We start from the raw sequence: 17,649 nt of genomic DNA, 5'->3' as shown, positions 1-17,649 counted from the left end.
AGGTCTCAGTTCAATAGCACATAAATGCCCAATAATGGGCAGCTAAATATAACCCCCGCCCTCCTTCCTGTACTCTGATGGGAGTGACAGAAGTAAATGGTCTGAAAAATGATAGCGCCACAGATTCACCCCTTGTGTCGTCTTCACACTTCAAATTACAGATGGCTGCCAGGTCACATGATAGTGAATTTTACAGCACATTTTTCATTACATATTCAAATTGTATCAACTTTCAAAGCACAGTAAAAATAGTAGATGATGACCTTAAAAAACATCAGGTTACCCACCCAGTCATATGTACCCATAGACATTCTTTCAGAGAGCACCAAAAATAGACACAAGTAGTGAATCAGAGGGAACAAAGTAAAAGTAAGACCAGCCCCCACATGGTGTGTAGCGAGCAAGCGCAGTGAGCAACCACTACTAGGGGGAGTTTGGGGGGTTGAACTTCTCCCCCCCAAAAAAATTTGGGAGACATGAAGGCCAAAACAAAGCATTTTTCAACACATTGTTCATTACATATTAGAGTGTACTAACTTTTAAAGCATAGTAAATGATTACCTTATAGAGCACCAGGATATCCAGTCATAAATCACAGACATTCCTACAGAGAACACTAAAAAATGAAATGTCAGCGCGCATCCAAGATGGCCGCGTAGGTGCGAGGCTCCCGAGGACCTCCGCGACCTCCTGAATTAATCCTGCTTCTATCCTGTTCTTGATGAGGGGACTGTGTCTGTGAACCCGAGCTGAGGCGGCACCCGTTTTCCGTTTTCGAATCGGACCCCGGACACCAGCGGGAGCACCGAGTGAATGGTTGCGGCCTTCTCCGCGCCGGCCCCCCGGATTGGAGTTGTGGGGTGATCCGGGGACGAAGTGAACAACAGCGGCGGGCAGGGCTGGGCGACCCGCGTACCCCGCGCTTTCACTTTCGCTTTTGCGCCATCCTTGCCTTCAAGCGAGGCAGGGTTGCGGAGCGGGGTGCGGTGGTGTGGACTTGTCCGGGTGCCCGGCCGGCCCGCCGGCTGTGTGTCGTCCCGCGGTCCAGTGGTCACCCCCCCCCCGGAACCTGTGAACTGGTTTGTCGGCCCTTTCGAGGAGATTGGCACGACTTTGGGAGTGCAGACATGTCCACCAAGCAAGATGGCGACCGGGCGAAGGTGAAGACGACCCGCCGTGGCCCGGCACATCAGTCCAACAGCATGGACCGCTACACCCTCCAGAAGGGATCTCCGGAGGCATCGCGTGCATCCCCGGCGGGCACGACTGAGGCGTCTGCTCAACCAGTGGATCTGACCCTCCGGGACGTCATGGGCGCCATCGCCGAGATGAAGGCCTCGGTGGACCAGCGCTTTGATACCCTAGCGCAAAAGATAGACTCGGTCCTTGTGGATGTGGGCCTGGTGAGGGCCGACTTGTCCAAAACAAATGACCGGGTCGATTCCCTGGCCCACACTACCCCGAGCCTCACGACAGATGTGGTGGCCCTCCAAAAGGAGGTGCACCGGCTTGGCCAGGCGAGCGCCCTGATGGACCGTCGATTGGAGGATTCCGAGGGTCGGGCCCGGAGGAACAACGTTTGCATTGTGGGGGTGCCGGAGGGACGAGAGGCGGAGACGGCAGATCTGTTTGTGGAAGAACTGATCCTCACCCATCTCCAGCCCCGGGGGCTGAGTAAGCTCTTTGCGGTGGAACGCGCCCACAGGGTCCCCGGGGGCAGACCTAAGGCCGGTGCCCCGCCGCGGCCTCTCATCGCCCGGATTTTTAACTTTCGGGACAGAGACGCTATCCTGCAGACTTCCAGGCTACAGGGACCGGTCAAGCTTGATAACATGGACGTGAATTTCTACCCTGACTTTACTCCGGCGGTCCAAAAGCAGAGACTGAGTTTTCTCGGAGTTAAACGTCGCCTACGGGACCTGAACCTTAAGTACTCAATGCTTTTTCCAGCTAAGCTGAGGGTGGAGGTGGATGGCCGCACGCACTTTTTTGACCGACCCGAGGCGGCTGGGGACTGGTTGGACACTCTGCCTGGGGACCGGGGCCGGGGGGGTGGGGGGGGTGCGGTTGGCGGGGAGGGCCCGCCGGATCAGAACTGAGGGGTGAATAATAGGCCTTGCTCTGGACAACATTCCTTTACCATTTACTGATCGTGTATGTTCCCCTCCTATGGAGGTCGTACGGGGTCTATTGGGGGCTTTCCCTCCTCCTCTGGGGGACTAGTTAGTTTTTCATCTATGGGGCGACAGGCACACTGCACTTTGGGGGGGCTGTCTGGGCTCATGCAGGGGTGCAGGGAGGGGGGAGTTCTGTTGGGATGGGGGGGTGGGGGGGTGGGGGGGGGAGTGTTGTTTGTTTGCACCGCAAGGCAAACCCTTTACTGTATTGTTGCTTTCGAGATGCTCTTTGGGGGACGACTGATGGCTTCTACGTATGATGGGGGGTAGGGATTTGACTGTGTTGTCATGGAATGTTAACGGCCTGGGGGACAGGATTAAGCGTGGTGTGGTCCTGCAGTATCTGAAACGTATTTCACCAGATGTTGTCTTCCTGCAGGAGACACACCTTATAGGTAACTCCTTTCATGCCATGAATCGGCGAGGCTATCGTTTGGTGGCCCACTCGGGCTTCACCTCGGGCTCACGGGGGGTGGGCATCATGATCAAGAACTCGCTCCCGTTGGAGATTGATGAGGTGCGCCATGATGAGAGGGGACGCTACACTGTCTTGGTGGGTAGAATGGAGGGTAGAGTGGTTGTTTTTATATCAGTGTACGTTCCGCCTGGGTTACAATCTACTACGTTTGCGGACCTGGGGCGCCTCCTCCTAGACCTCCCGGGTGGTCTTCTAATGGTTGGGGGGGGCTTCAATGCGGTGGCTTCTGGGTCTATGGATCGTCATCCCCCTAGGGACCTCCCCCGGGCACAGGCGGGGCTGTCCGGCCTTTTAGATACACTAGGATTGGTGGATTTCTGGCGACTAAAGCATCCCGCGCAGCTGCAATACACCTTCCACTCGGGTGCCCATGGTAGCCTCTCGCGGCTTGATTATGTCCTTGTCCCTGCGGCCTATGCTGGGAGAGTGGGAGAGGTGTGCCATCTGGCGCGGGGTATTTCAGATCACTCCCCATTACTGTTGCACTTTGATGTCTTTCCGAGGGGGGAGGGCAGGGTAGCCCCAATCAATGCTTGGTACCTGCGCGACCCCACTATTCGTGCCGACTTGATCAAATCCTTGCAGCGGTACTTTGAGGAGAATGTGGGGTCTGTCCCCTCGGCCATCTCCCTGTGGGAGGCTTTTAAGGTAGTTCTCAGAGGGGAGGCCCTCTCCTTTATCTCCCATGCCCGGAGGCGCGAGCGGGAGGAGGTAACCCGGGTGGAGGCCGAAATTACTGAACTAGAGGGTGACCTGGGGAGCGGGGTGACGGATGCCAAGTTGCATGTTCTACACCTCAAGCAGGCGGCCTATAGGGCCCTCGTCACGGAGGCGGCCAGGGGCCTCAGTAGAGAGCAACAGGGGCGACTGTATGATGTGGGTGATAAGGCTGGTAAATTGATTGCGTGGTTGGACAAGAAGGAGAGAGCGAGTCGTGTGGTTCCTTTGATCGAGAGGATGGATGGTGTGCGTGTCACTGAGCCGGAAGCCATTGTCTCCTGCTTCGCGGATTATTTCCGCGAGGTGTACTCCCCGGTTTCTCCCTGCTCGGAGGAAGATTCCCATGCCCTGCTTCGGGACATCGCGCTGCCCTCCCTTTCGGTGGAGGACAGGGATTCGGTGGACGCTCCTCCCACCTCGGACGAAATTGCCCTTGCTATCCGTTCGGTCGCATCCGGCAAGGCCATGGGCCCCAATGGTATCCCTATCGAGCTGTACAAGCTGCGACCGGATGTACTCGCGCCCCACCTGCGCGCGATGTTCCTGGCGGCCCACTCGCAGGGTTCCCTCCCGCCGGACCAGCGTCTGGCCACAATCGTGGTGATCCACAAGGAGGGGAGACCCCGTGAGCGGGTCACATCCTATAGGCCTATCTCGCTCCTGAACGCGGAGCCCAAAATCCTCGCCAAGGTGCTGGCCAACCGGCTGGTCGGCGTGGTGGGCGACTTGGTCCACCAGGACCAATCCGGCTTTATACCCCATCGCAACACGGCCCTTAATCTGCGACGCTTGCACGGGGTGCTCGCGCGTGTCTCGTTTGTGCGGGAGCCGGCCATCTTGGCGTCCTTAGACGCCACCATGGCGTTTGACACGCTTGAATGGCCATACATCTGGGCGATGCTGGCGAAATTTGGATTTGGACCGGGATTCATCAGCTGGGTCAAATTGTTGTATTCGGGCCCATTGGCGCAGGTGGTGGTGAATGGACGAGTCTCGGCCCCATTCGCGCTGGGACGGGGCACGCGACAGGGTTGCCCCTTGTCGCCGCTCCTGTTTGCACTGGCCTTGGAACCCCTGGCGGAGTGGCTGCGGTGGCACCCTTCCATCCGTGGTCTCCGCTGGACCCCCGAGCATGAGGACCGCGTGTCCCTCTACGCCGACGATATCCTTCTGTATCTCGCCTCCCCGCGTAAATCACTGATTGTCCTGGTTGATGTCTTGCGCTCATTCGGTCGCAACTCAGGCCTTGTCATCAACTGGGCGAAATCCTGCGTATATGTGCTTTCTGGGGAGGCTCCGGTCCTACCACGGGACTGCCCGATCCAGATTGCCTCCCAGGGGTTCCGGTACCTGGGTATATATATTACTCTGGACCCGGAGGCCCGCTACGAGCGGAATTTGCTACCCCCCCTCCAGCGCTTGAAGGAGGACGTTGTGCGTTGGCGGCGTCTGCCGCTTTCGCCGCTTGGCCGAGCGGCCTTGTTTAAGATGATGTCGTTGCCGCGCTTTCTGTACGCTCTCCAGAACACTATGGACTTGGTCCCGGCGCGCTACTTCCGTGAGGTGGAGAGCCTGCAGCGGCGCCTGTTCTGGGACGGGAGGCCGCGTATTGCTCTGGCTAAATTGACGCTCCCGTGGTACGATGGGGGGGTTGCCCTCCCGGATATTAAACGGTATTACTGGGCCTCCCAGCTAGCTGCAATTAATCATGGCCTCTACGGGCCCGCCTTGAACCCGGCATTTGAAATGGACAAGATGCTCCTGCCCGGTGGCGACTACAATCGAGCGCTCTACTCTGGCGCGCCCGACTCCCGCCTGACGGGACCGACGCGTGTCATGGTGCGTGTATGGCACGCGGCTAACGCAGCTATGGGGTGGAAGGACCGTTTGACCCGGGCGTCACCGCTATATGCGTCTGAGAGGTTGGGCTCCCTGTGGACATCGAAGGGCTTCGAGAAGTGGGACACGATCGGCATCAGCAAAGTGGGAGATCTCTGGACGAGGGGGGGATTCAAAACTTTCGAGACGCTGCAGACGGAGTTTCAGTTGCAAGGCAGTGAGTACTTTCGGTACTTGCAAGTCCGCCACGCGCTGGGCTCCGTCTTTCCGGATGTTGCATCCATACCGGAGTCTTCCCCCCTGGAGGACAGAGTGCTGGATGGCCATGTCCCGGACAGCACGATCTCCCTTATATATAAAAAGCTGATTAACGACCGATCGGGCCTGCTGACTGGCCTCCGCGAGGCCTGGGTTGCCGATGGGCTGGAATTGGACGACGAGGACTGGATTTCCGCGGTGGCCTCTCCGAAGGAGGTGGCCATCCCGGCTCGCCTTCGCTTCGTCCAGCTTAAGATCCTCCACCGGGTTTACGTGACGGGGCCAAGGCTTCTACGTATGGGCTTTGCTGAGGATGGATTGTGTAAGCGTGGCTGTGGTGCCTTGGCAACTTTCTTGCATATTCTGTGGGAATGCCCCAAGGTGGAGCGATTCTGGCGTGGTGTGCATGAGGTCCTGCGAGTGGTCACGCGTGTCGCGCTGTTGCCTGAAGCGAGGAGGTGCTTGCTGAATGTGTGGGAACCCACTGACTACTCGGTTCCGCAGACGCGGTGGGTGACTCTGGGATACATGGTAGCTAAGCGGGACATTGCTCAATTGTGGGGATCCCAGAGGCCCCCGGCGGTGTCGGCCTGGAAAGAACACATGGATTGGTGTATGTTTCGTGAAAAGGTGGTGTATGTGGCGAGGGGTAAGCCTGGGGCGTGGGTGAAAATCTGGGGCCCCTGGAACGCCTATCGCGGGGGTATTTGTGAGCCGCCACTGCTACCGGCTGCCTCACCAGCTCCGTCCCCCTAGCCGACCCCCTCCCCCAGCCGTGGGCATGTGGTTCCCCAGTCCCTGATCTGTTCCCATTCCCCTCCTCAGAGTTTGGCTGCTGGTTGGGATCCCCCACTTAAGGAGCACGTGCCGTCACTTTGGATTGCGGGTTGCCTTGCGGGTGTGGTTTTTTGTGTTGTTCTGTTTTGATAAAAGGAAACCGTATTGTGGGCTTGGAGTTATGTGGCCTGCGCTATTGATATCTCCTGATTTACCAATCTGCACCGCCAAGAGAATCTTACTGTATGTATGTCATATGCTTCTGCCACTCTAGCGGCCGGCCGGATGGTTGTAGGCCCATACTTGTAACTATTTGAGATTGCAATAAACGGTTTCAAAAAAAAAAAAAAAAAAAAAAAAAAAAATGAAATGTCGTCATGAAACATGAATTTTAATATAACCAATTTATTCTTCTACCACCCAAATCTGTGTAGACAGTGAGCGCCCAGCCGTGCCTCTGCAGACAGAGACCCCTGTGCCTGTTAACAACAGTGTGATAATGACTCATTAATCAGGTTGTACAGTGGGCCACCTGCTAGTCAACAGTTTATTGGAATTTATAATATCATAGGTATGGTACTTTGTACTGGTGTGGTGTTCCCACTATCCGGCAACACGATATATCAGTGGTCGAAGTGGGGGAAAAAAAGTAGGGGAACTGTGGGCGGAGAATCAGAGGGCGGGAATAACCCAAGGATTGGATCAGTGGGCGGAGCCAGAGGTGTGGCCAGAAACATCCCTATTTTTTGTATTTGTTTGGTTTGACTGCCCAGTTTTATCAACCAATGGATACACATGATTATTTAAGGTTATAATGAGTTATTGACAGTAAAATGTATTCCCAAAGTGGGATATACTTCTAATCACAGAATGTCCCCAAATACGATAAAAAGCACAAGCCATTTGTCTCCGAGCCATGGAGTTTCTGTCATCAGCACTTCTCCCTTTTCCACAACAGCAGTTCAAACATGAATGGCTAAAAATCCTAGTTTGCAAATGTTTTCTAAATAATAATGGCTCTGCCATATTTGCCTCATAATGCAAGATCTGCAGCATGATCTGACCATTTAAACTAATAAATTGTTTGTAGCTCAAACGTATCAAAAGTTAATAAAAAATGTGACTTATGTTGCTGCGGAGTAGATGACAGTTAATAGCTCACTGTTCTATGTTAGGATTTTAACTTATAAACTGCAAGTAACAAAAGGATCTCTCTGACAAAAGCAGTAGCCCACTGGCCAATTTACATTATGTGCACTTTGTGATCTGCATGGTACATGTTCTTTGCAGCAGATACAGTAACCCTCTGAGCTACCTTTCCATGAGTCAAATCTTCCATTAGACAAAATTCCGATCTCTCTCTACGAAGAACATTAATCACCAGAGTCATCATGAAATTTTTATTACCGAAAATTGCTGGAGGCCAGGGAGGCAGCAAGCGCTTAACCTACACTTGTCATGCTAGGGTCCACCTGCTGGTGCTACGACACCGGGGCTTCTAATGTCTTGCAAAGCCTTCTAAGGTCTAGCATGAGATAGTGCTCTCTCAAGAGAGTGGTCTGGTGGACTGGTTATTTAGGCTGAACCTGGTTCCCCAGTTCCAAATTCAGCAAATCTGGCCATAGTGCCACATCCTCTCCCCCACTGAATAACATACTGTCCCACTGAGAAAAACTCAGACTGCCTTCAACTACAACCCAATTGTTGCCAGCTATAAACACCTGGATGCAGCTCAATTGAAATTACACACTGGGCAAGTGCAATATGTGCCTCCTACATTTACAAAAAAAAAGTGACAGCATCCTGGAAAAAGTAAACAAACATAGCGGATGCAAGATTTTACAAACCATGTGAAATGTAAGCAGGAACAACATGGTTACCTTAACGCTTTTACACTCACTGTTCAGAAATCAGTGAGTGCTTTTGTCTGAAAAGTTAAGGACATGGCTACAGGGCCCTGAATGGACCCATTTCAATGGCCATTGCTGATGCTTACAAAACGTAAGCAGTATGGTAAAAAAAAAAGACAACATCCCTAGATGCAGAGCAGCAGTACAAATTTTGTTTTTCAATCCTCACATTGCAGTATCTCCAGGATTGGTGCACTAGTTTCAAGCCCAGGGAAAACAAAGCCAAGACAACAAAAATAGCACTTCACTGGCAAACTCTGTAAAAGTGGCGCTAATGTGAATACAATAAATCTGGCCAGTTTGCTACCACCCTGTCTTACATTATTTAGTTATTCATTTTTCATATTTTTAAACTTTTATTCACGATGCTGCACTTTGGAATAAATGTCAGAAAAATACGACATTGTTTTCCAGCAAAAGTGATTTTCTTTTTTGGATCCATTTCACAGGGGTGCAAATAAAAGAAAGGAGAGGAAAGAGATTGAGAACCCCGTCTTGCAGGCAGCCACTGTTTTCAGTAAGAGTCAGCCTCAGAGAAGAACTGCCGCGCTAGCAGGCGGCACTGAGGCCTGAAGTTATTTACAAGAAGAGATACACACAGTATAACACCCTTAGAGGTACAGACACGAGCGGAGATCTGCCTCCTCCAAGAGAAGGCACTTCCTGGGTTAAAGGTCACTTTTTTGGAGACAGATAATTAATTAATGCGGCTGCAGCAACATCACCAGATCACGGACCACCTGGGTTGAAAAATGCAAATTGGGTCAGGACATTTCTGTAATTTATTTTCCATCATTTTGAGTGACGCTTGTCAAGTGTGTAGCGCCTAGTATCTGGAGTGAGCTTTAAGTTTAAACAGAGAGTTTTAACAATGCGACAGAGACCGTGGTGTTAAAGTGCCTCGGGTCCGAGCCACAGTCCTGCATCCGGGGACCGGGGCCTCTGGGCAGGTCCAGCCAGCATGTACACAGAGGCAGAGCTGCTGTGCCTGAAACTGAAAGTCGTCTCTTCGCACAGCAGGCCTCCCGAGTCCCGACAGCTCAAAAGATGGGCCCACCGCCCATAACTCTCAAAGACGACGTGATCAGAGCAGAGAGGCAGTGATCAGAGAGGCAGGCAGGCCACCTCGCTACACACTGCCTCCGCCCCCTGCCCTGCGGGCTGCCGCGCCCTAGTCACAAAAGTGAAAACTTAAGTCGGCAGTGACACTCCCAACAACACGCACAGGCAGCATAATCATAACCGGTCCGCAGCGTCCGCTTGCTTGACCACCGTGACCTGACCCATGATGATTATTATTACAGCGCACAGGCAGGCAGCATAAACACTTGTGCTTGACGGTCTCTAACACCACAAACCACCCACCCATGCAGGCAGAATAACCGCGGCTTGACCACCACCCACCTGACCCACATGACCTAATCAATTGGTGCCGGTCTGCAGTGCTGGAGAAACTCACTCACCTGCTGAGTTGGCAATGGTTGTAAAGTGAACAGTGGTTCTGTTGGGTGAAAAAATTTCTTTATGCATCGAGCATAGTCAAACGTTAGCTGAATAATATGCAATGTTATGCTGTAAGCAACACACCAAACAGTTCGTATGTTAATCAAATTCTTTATATATAAATTACGTCATTCATATATATGCATCTATATTTTATGCGAGGCCGTCAACCAGCAATGTGATAATAAAATAGTGACACAGTGACAGATAGGTGCTCAGTGACAATGTGCGTGATATGTACAATGGTTTTAAAAGCTAGAAAATTTCAACGTGGCCAGAGGGTAAAATATTTCTAGTAAATCTGCGCAACAGAGAATTTCCTTTTAACGCAGGTTCTATGTACTGGTCCAAATGCAAGTCGACGTTTCAACCCTTGTGCTGCACTAGTGTAAGGTCAGTACGGGTCTTCTTCAGGACATAGGGCAAGGAGTGACGGCCTGTAAGTTACGAGAAGACTTAGTCAGCTGTGTTGGTACGAACGAAAAAGACCTATGTGATAAAGGTGGCAGGCAACTCACCTTAGTCTTAGTCTGGCAATGGTGGCAGACAGGGGGGGGACTACGTCAGTCAGCAGCTAGCCTTAAGCCAGGCTCCTTAGAATAAACTTAAATTATGGCGGGCTACGGCTGGTCAAACCGGCTGAGACCTCCTCCTCGTCCCTCGTGATGCCAAGTCACGCGCACTTAGGGCACAATGCGCATGCGGGATTCCCGGATTCAAAATGACATCACTGCACCCCTCTAGTGACGACGCCACTGCCGAGGCGCGCAGACGCGGCGGAGGAAGAGACAGTGCGCATTGCGCACAGGCACCTCCACCTCCTGAAAGCAGGTTAGGTTGCGTTGCGCGGTTGCGTTGCTCTGCACTACTGCACACCGGCTCTTTGGAGTCACCCCGTGTGAGGGTGTCACCCGGTGCGGTCCGCACCCTCCGCACCCCCATAGTGACGCCGCTGCTTTCCTGTCTTAAAGAGTATACACTTCAAGGTTGTCCAGCTTTGTGTAAAAGTGTCTGCCAAGATCTAGACAAATTCTGGGAAGTAAGACATGAAATCAACTGGAACAATTGTTACATATGGAGAAACAACAAAATCATCCCCCCAGATGGTTTGAAAGACAAAATAATAGACTTGGTTTATGAGGGCCACCTATGGAGAAGCCTTACAAAAAATAGACTCAGAGAGCACTATTGGTTCCCCAACATGGACTCTATGGTCGAGGCCAAAGTCAAGAACTGCACCATATGTGCCAACAGTGACAAAACTAAACACACCCAGATGTCACCTCTTTCCCCAGTCTCCATCCCGGACAAACCATGGGAAAAACTAGCACTGGACATCATCAGCCCAATCAATAAGAGAGGTGTCACTAAAAGATTTGAGTTTGTCCTGACGGATTTTCACTCTCACTGGGTAGTCATTAAAATGGTGCACCAAATAACCACTGAATCCCTGATCAACTTCTTACATAATACCTTCGCCACCGAAGGCATTCCGGCCACTCTGGTTACAGACAATGGGGTCCAATTCACCTCGTCAGCCATGTCCAACTTCCTAACCAGTTTAGCCATAACCCACCTAAAAATGGCTCTGTACTGTCCTCGAGCCAATGGCCTTAGTCGAAAGAGTAAACAGAATGGTAAAAGAGAACATACAACTAGCTTGCATCAACAACCTACCTGTCGAACGCTCTATTCAAGATATGCTCTGGGCATATCACACCACCCCCAACCTGGTCACTGGCATTTCTCCATTCGCATCGCTCAGAAGACGAAAACCCAGTACTAAGTTCTTCCCTAACTGGATTGGGGGAGGAGAGGTAACAGCACACTCTTATGACATGGCAAAACAAAAAATAGCTTCCCACCAAGCCAACTACAAAGAGCGATATGATCAAAAGCATGGAACAAAAAAACAAGGATGGTCTGTGGGTGATTGGGTCGCTGTGAAAAACCCACACTTGCAGGGGGATCATGAATCTAAGTTTTATGAACCTAGGAGAATAGTGGAGGTCAAACACAACATTGTGGTCCTTGAAAATGGGCAAAATTGGAGCACGGACCAGTTGGCTAAATGCCCAACACAGAGGACACTACTTATGGAAACCCATAACTCATGGGGGCACTGGAGACCCTACCACCCTTCCTAAGAACTGTATCAGAAGGCCTATTGTGTCACCCAGATGGCACAAAGACTTTATTTTGCGATAGTGTCATTTTTCTCTTACGTTGTCTATGGGGGGGAAGATGTGTTATAATTCCTTTACGTGACTAAGTATGTACCTATATTTCCACTTACCTGTTGTGGTCTCTCCCTCTCTCTCTGCCCCCTCCCTCCTTGCGCCATTTGGAATGTTCCTACTGTTGAGCCAGAGGCTGCCTTGGAATGTTGACAAGGCAGCCTGACAGGAGTGTTGTTGGTCGCTTTGCTTAAGCGCTGCGCTTTAGAGGAGCTACAGTGGAGGCCTTAATATGTTCCAGGTGTCTTTATAACAACTTGTTTCCCCATCTTCACTGGATGGCTACAATAGAGCTACAAGATGCTTACTTCCACATTTCCATCTACAAGACAAATCAGATGTTTCTCTGATTTCAAATGGGTCACCCTCACTATCAATTTTTATTCCTTTTTTAGGGTCTGAAGTGAGCTCAAATAATTTTTTCCCAAATGAATAGCAGTAGTATCAGCAGCGCTGTGGATAAGAGGAATAGTTGTCTTCCTAAACGTGGTCAACTGGCCAGTAAAAGTCAAATCAGCATCAAAGGTAAACAAGACATGGAGAACATGCTAGCATCTCCTGGGACCTATTTTTTCAGGTAAACTGTTTGAAATCTGTTCTTCAGCCAGAGTGAACAATACTGCACCTGGGCAGTCCTGTTCCAGAACCCTTCCACTTCTGTCTCAGTAGTCAGGGATGTGTCTCTGGAAGGCTGAAGCGCCAACATGACATTTCGGCTCTGTACAGATGGTCCCTTACAGAGAAACATCCTCTAGCTCAGATGGCTTCCCTCCCATCCTTATCGGTAACAAGGGAACTCATCGAAATGGGCAGGACAACTAGCATGCACAAGCAAGGATGAACAATATCAAGCGACTTGTCAAGAGAAGCACTGGATGCTAGTGAGGAACAACTCTCACAGCAATATACCTGCCAGACTTAAGAAACTAGAGTGGACGAGCCTAGCAGGCATCTTCCGAATTAACAGGATGCTAAAAGGCAGTCGTACTCAAAAACGTTTCATGACTGGGCACTCCAGAAATTGATTTGTTCTCTTCAGGAGAAAATACAAAATACCATGCCTTTGCGTTCAGGTTCCCTGATTTAAGAGCAGTGCTCTTTTTCTAGACTGATTGAGGACATCTGCGTATGCTTTCTCCCGATTCTCTTGCTATCTAAAGTCATCATCAAAATTATGCACTGCAATATGAAGATGTTCCTCATAACGTCAGGCTGGTAAAGGCAGTAGTGGTAACCAGACCTACTTCACCTCTCACTCCAGGCTCACAGGAGACTCCTGTTTAAAATGGGTCTGCTTTCCTGGATGTCATGCAGCACTTTTTATTCCAACCTGCACTCAGTGAACTTGATGGCCTAGAACCTCATTAAAATAAAGTCATTTTACTCACAAGTTGAATAACGTTTGCCATGTGCTGGCACAGCCTTATTTGTATATTGTGGTAAACATTCTTCAAATTTTGAGTAAAGTGACTGTATTCATATGCTGCATCTACCATAGTGCATCTGGGTGAGCTGCTGATATTATTGCAAGCAGTATTCCCCCCTTTCCCTTCGACTGTGAGCTCCTCCTTGGAGTTACTAATCTACAAACCTTTGTGGATGCACCTGCACTCTGCAGTGATACTTAAAAAGAGAGGACGTGAGCATACAGCATTACAACCATCTGCAAACCAACTTGTTACTCTTCTGTTGGAGGACAATAAAGAAATACCTGTCCGGAGATGCAAGCAATGGTTGCGCAAACACAGGGCAAACACTCTTCAACTTGTGAGGAAATTAAAGTAACTTTATTCTTGCACCACATGTACCATAATGCTTCTAAGGCAACCAGTGGTGTTATACCAATCAGTATGCTTCTCTCTCCTTTTTAATTTTTTATGTTGTTTTATTGTATTGTATTATGTTTTTATTCAATTTGTTATTCAGAAATGTATTTTTAAATAATATTATAATGCATATTTTTTGGTTGTTTTATTGTGTGATTGGTTGACTATGATTTTTATTTGTTTACATGTTTAATAATGTTTAAATTGCTTATTACATTCTAAATACAATTTCTGGTTTATTGGGTGGCGATTGCATTTTATAATCATAATAATTTGTATACTAACTATTTTAATGTTTTGAATTGCTCCATATTTGTTTACATGCTTAATTCTTTTTTTAGTTATTTAATAATTGTTATTTGTTGATTGTTGGGGTTTATTGGGTATGGATGGGTAGTGTCTAAATTAAATATATATAAATTGATTTTGAATGATGTATTATTCACATGTATTCCTATGTGTTTAACTTAAATTTACAGAAATGTGTGCTTTGTTTACTGTTAATGGATTGTGTGGTGTATTGGGGTTTGGGTGATTATTATTTTAAAAGTGCACATTATTGATATATTAAATTTGTGATGATTGGCACTGTTATTTGTTTACTTTTTAATTTGAGTTTTTGGGGGTTGTTGGGTACATTGGGGGAATGCGTAGAAAGGTTTTTATTATAGAAGTTAATTATAATAGTTATAATTGAATGATTTTTTTTTTTACCATAGCAGATTTTATAACTTATCCAGTATTGGGGTATCTTTCATAGATTCACATGCCTGAATCATTCCCCGTCGCCGAGGCAGGAGTCCTACGGTAAATTACCTAAAAGTAGTGCCATAAGTAAATAACAGTAGTAGGCTAAAAGAAAATGGCCTAAGGCCTAAATCTTAGAAGCCTATCTACATCATTATAGTAAAAAGAACCAAAAGTTAGCTCCAACCAATCAGCTACCAGCACCCTCTAGAACATTCTCAACAGAGTCAGTTCTCCTCAGATTTTCACCGCACGTCGTGTGGAAGGGAGTCTCCCTGAGTGCCTACTCAGTTCTACACTTCATCTCTTCAGGATGTCTGAAAAGAAAGCTTCCTTTAAACCCTGCAGGACCTGTGATAAGAAGAGGGTCCATGTTGATGACCAGCATAAGGACTGCATTTACTGTCTTTATCCTAAGCATGTTGCGAAGGATTGTAGGATTTGCCGTACTTTCCCTACTAAGACTCTTAGGGATAGAGAGGCAAGACTGCTTTTATGGCTTAAATCTTGCTCAGCTGAGGAGGATGACAGAGCCTCAACTTCTAGCAAAAGAGCTAGATCCCATGACATCATAAAACTTCCCATGATGTATCTGACCTATCACAGAGGTCACCTAAATTTCCTCTGGGTCAACGCTGTCTCCACCCTCTACTTCGGTCAAGGAATCTAAGAGGCTGTCTACTTCAAAAACCGTGAGTAAAAGCCAGGTTAAATTTCTCACGTTGACTCCATCGTCGACGATTTCTGTGACTTCTTCCGCCCACACTGCTACTGTGTCGACGACGGCCATTACTTTGCCTATTGTGTCGACTAGGATTTCTATCACATCTAAGAAGCCTGTTCTGGAAGAATCGTCGACAAGGAAGTCATCGTCGAAGTCTCCGTCGACGACCACGTCGACGTCAAGCCCATTGACGAAGGTTCCGTCGACTAAGCATCCACCGTCGACAAAGGTACTGTTATCTATGAAGTCTACGTCGTCGACGTCTGCCTTGTCGACGATGTCATCGTGGACAACTGTCCTGTTGACGACCGCATCAGCAAAAATCCCATTGACGACGATCATGTCCACGAAGAGCCCGTCGACGAAGAGCCCATCAACGATGAACCCGTCGACGATGATCCCGTCGACAACGAAGAGCCCGTCAACGAAGAACTCGCCGCCGACTACTTTACCAACGCAATCTCAGGTATCAACAATGGTAATTTTGCCTTCACAATCAAAACCCATAACATCTGCATCTTTTCAACTTGAAACTTTTCAATGACAAGATTACAGTAAAATATCTCCACTTTTGCCGTCTCACCTTTTGGAAACTTATGTTGACGATGAGGACTATGAGGACGAACACGATGAGGGACCATTTGGCACAGCTCACCATCCTTCTGAGTTTAATATCAAGTGTCAAGACGATGATGACGACAAATACCAGGAGCACTATTATGAAGAAGAACTTATGGTTCCTTACCATAGATTTCCTTGAAGGGAGTCGCGCCAGAAGGAAATGAGTCACCTCCCTCCTATGCTCATACAAGATCTCCAGGCCATGCTGGCGGATTACCGTCAAAGGTTTCCCCCATAACAGGCTGTCCCAGAAAATCCACCTCCACCAGCGGGGATCCCTAATCCGTTACCTCAATCTGAGGTTCCTGTTTCTCCGGCTCAGCCTTCAGGTCCATCTGAGCAAGTGCACCATGACGCTTCATCCTCTGAAGAGGAGGTTGAAGAGGGTGAGTTACCTGACAAAACTAATGTTACGTATCCCTGGGACTAATATATTATACCGATGCCTTCTCCACCCCTTCCTCTACCTTCCGATTCTCCCCCTGAGGACATCGGGGGTTTTCATAATTTGATGCACCGAGCAGCATCTAGATTCCAGTTGCCTGTTACAGTAGAGCAGACAGACAGACTGCTTTTTGCATGATTTCAAGGAAGAGTCTAGGAAGATCACGAGAGCTGTTCCTATCATTGATTATATCTGGAATGAAGGGGTTAAGATCACGAAGAGGAGCCTGTGTCTATTCCGGCTGTACTTCCTCGCATTGAGAAAAAGTACCGTGCTCCTGCTAACAGTCCATCTAGTCTGATTGGTCATCCACGACCAGATTCAGTAATTTCTCAAGCCGCCCAACAACGATCCAAAAATTCTGCGATGCCTACAACCACAGCGCCTGATAAGGAAGGACGGAGGCTGGACCTTATAGGTAAAAAAAATTCTACTAGGACAGCGGCCTCTATTAAAGCTTCGTTATGACTGTCAGAAGTGGTCAGATATGGCGGGACTTATTGACCTCATTCCTGAAGACCATAGGCAAGATGCAAGGAAGATTCTGTTAGAAGGAGAAAGAGCCGCATCTGAAATCATAGATTGCGCACTGGACATTATGAACACCAACTTTCGTTAGCTTGCCGGTGCTGCAGTGCTTAGATGCCAGGGATGGCTTAAAGCCACAACTTTCAGGCCTGAAGTGCAAACAAAATTTTTAGACGTGGCATATGAAGGAGAATCTTTATTTGGAAAAACACATTGATGAGGCCCTCCTTGCTATCACAACTGATACGGATACCGCTAGAACGTTAGGTGCCCTTCAGTACAGGCGCAGGTCTTTCAGAGGTGCAAGAGGACGTCATCATACTGCCAATCCTCTTCGACTAGTTTCTCCCGTCAGGGTGGTCAAAAACGATCACAGAATCAAGATCAAGATACCAACATGAAACAATGATCTATGCAGGGCGCCAGCCATATTACCCTCCCTATCCTTGGGCGCGAAAATGTCTGTTTTTGTTCACATGTGGCAGGAAATTACCTCAGACCGATGGGTTCTAGACCTAGTAACCAATGGCCACACCCTGGAATTAATCAAACAGCCACCTACTACTCTGCCGAGGGGTCCCCCCTCCCTCTCGGCTTCACTTATTGTTTAAAGAAGCCTTAACGATGCTCCTCAAAAATGCAATAGAGAAGGTTACATCATCTTAAAGAGAAACCGGTTTCTACTCTTGTTTCTTCCTCATCAAGAAAAAGTCAGGGGAATGGAGACTGATTCTGGACCTCCACAAGCTCAACAAATTCCTCAAAAAGCAAAGTTTCCGGATGGTCACACTTTCCGCGATCTTAAGCTGTCTAAACAAAGAAGATTTTATGGCTTCTCTGGATATGGAAAATGCGTATT

At 48.9% G+C, this 17,649-nt stretch overlaps 1 protein-coding gene across 1 annotated transcript in view; it reads left to right on the top strand.

The window, feature by feature from the left end:
• Positions 1-17,649, top strand: part of LOC146862040 (histone-lysine N-methyltransferase PRDM7-like) — a 637,226-nt gene that overhangs the window by 468,195 nt on the left and 151,382 nt on the right. The gene's annotated exons all lie outside the window — the stretch shown is intronic.

Source organism: Triturus cristatus, chromosome 2_2 (assembly GCF_964204655.1).
Source record: "Triturus cristatus chromosome 2_2, aTriCri1.1, whole genome shotgun sequence".
NCBI classification, from domain to species: domain Eukaryota; kingdom Metazoa; phylum Chordata; class Amphibia; order Caudata; family Salamandridae; genus Triturus; species Triturus cristatus.
The sequence above is the reverse complement of the archived record's forward strand: the minus strand, read 5'-3'. Positions and strand labels throughout refer to the sequence as shown.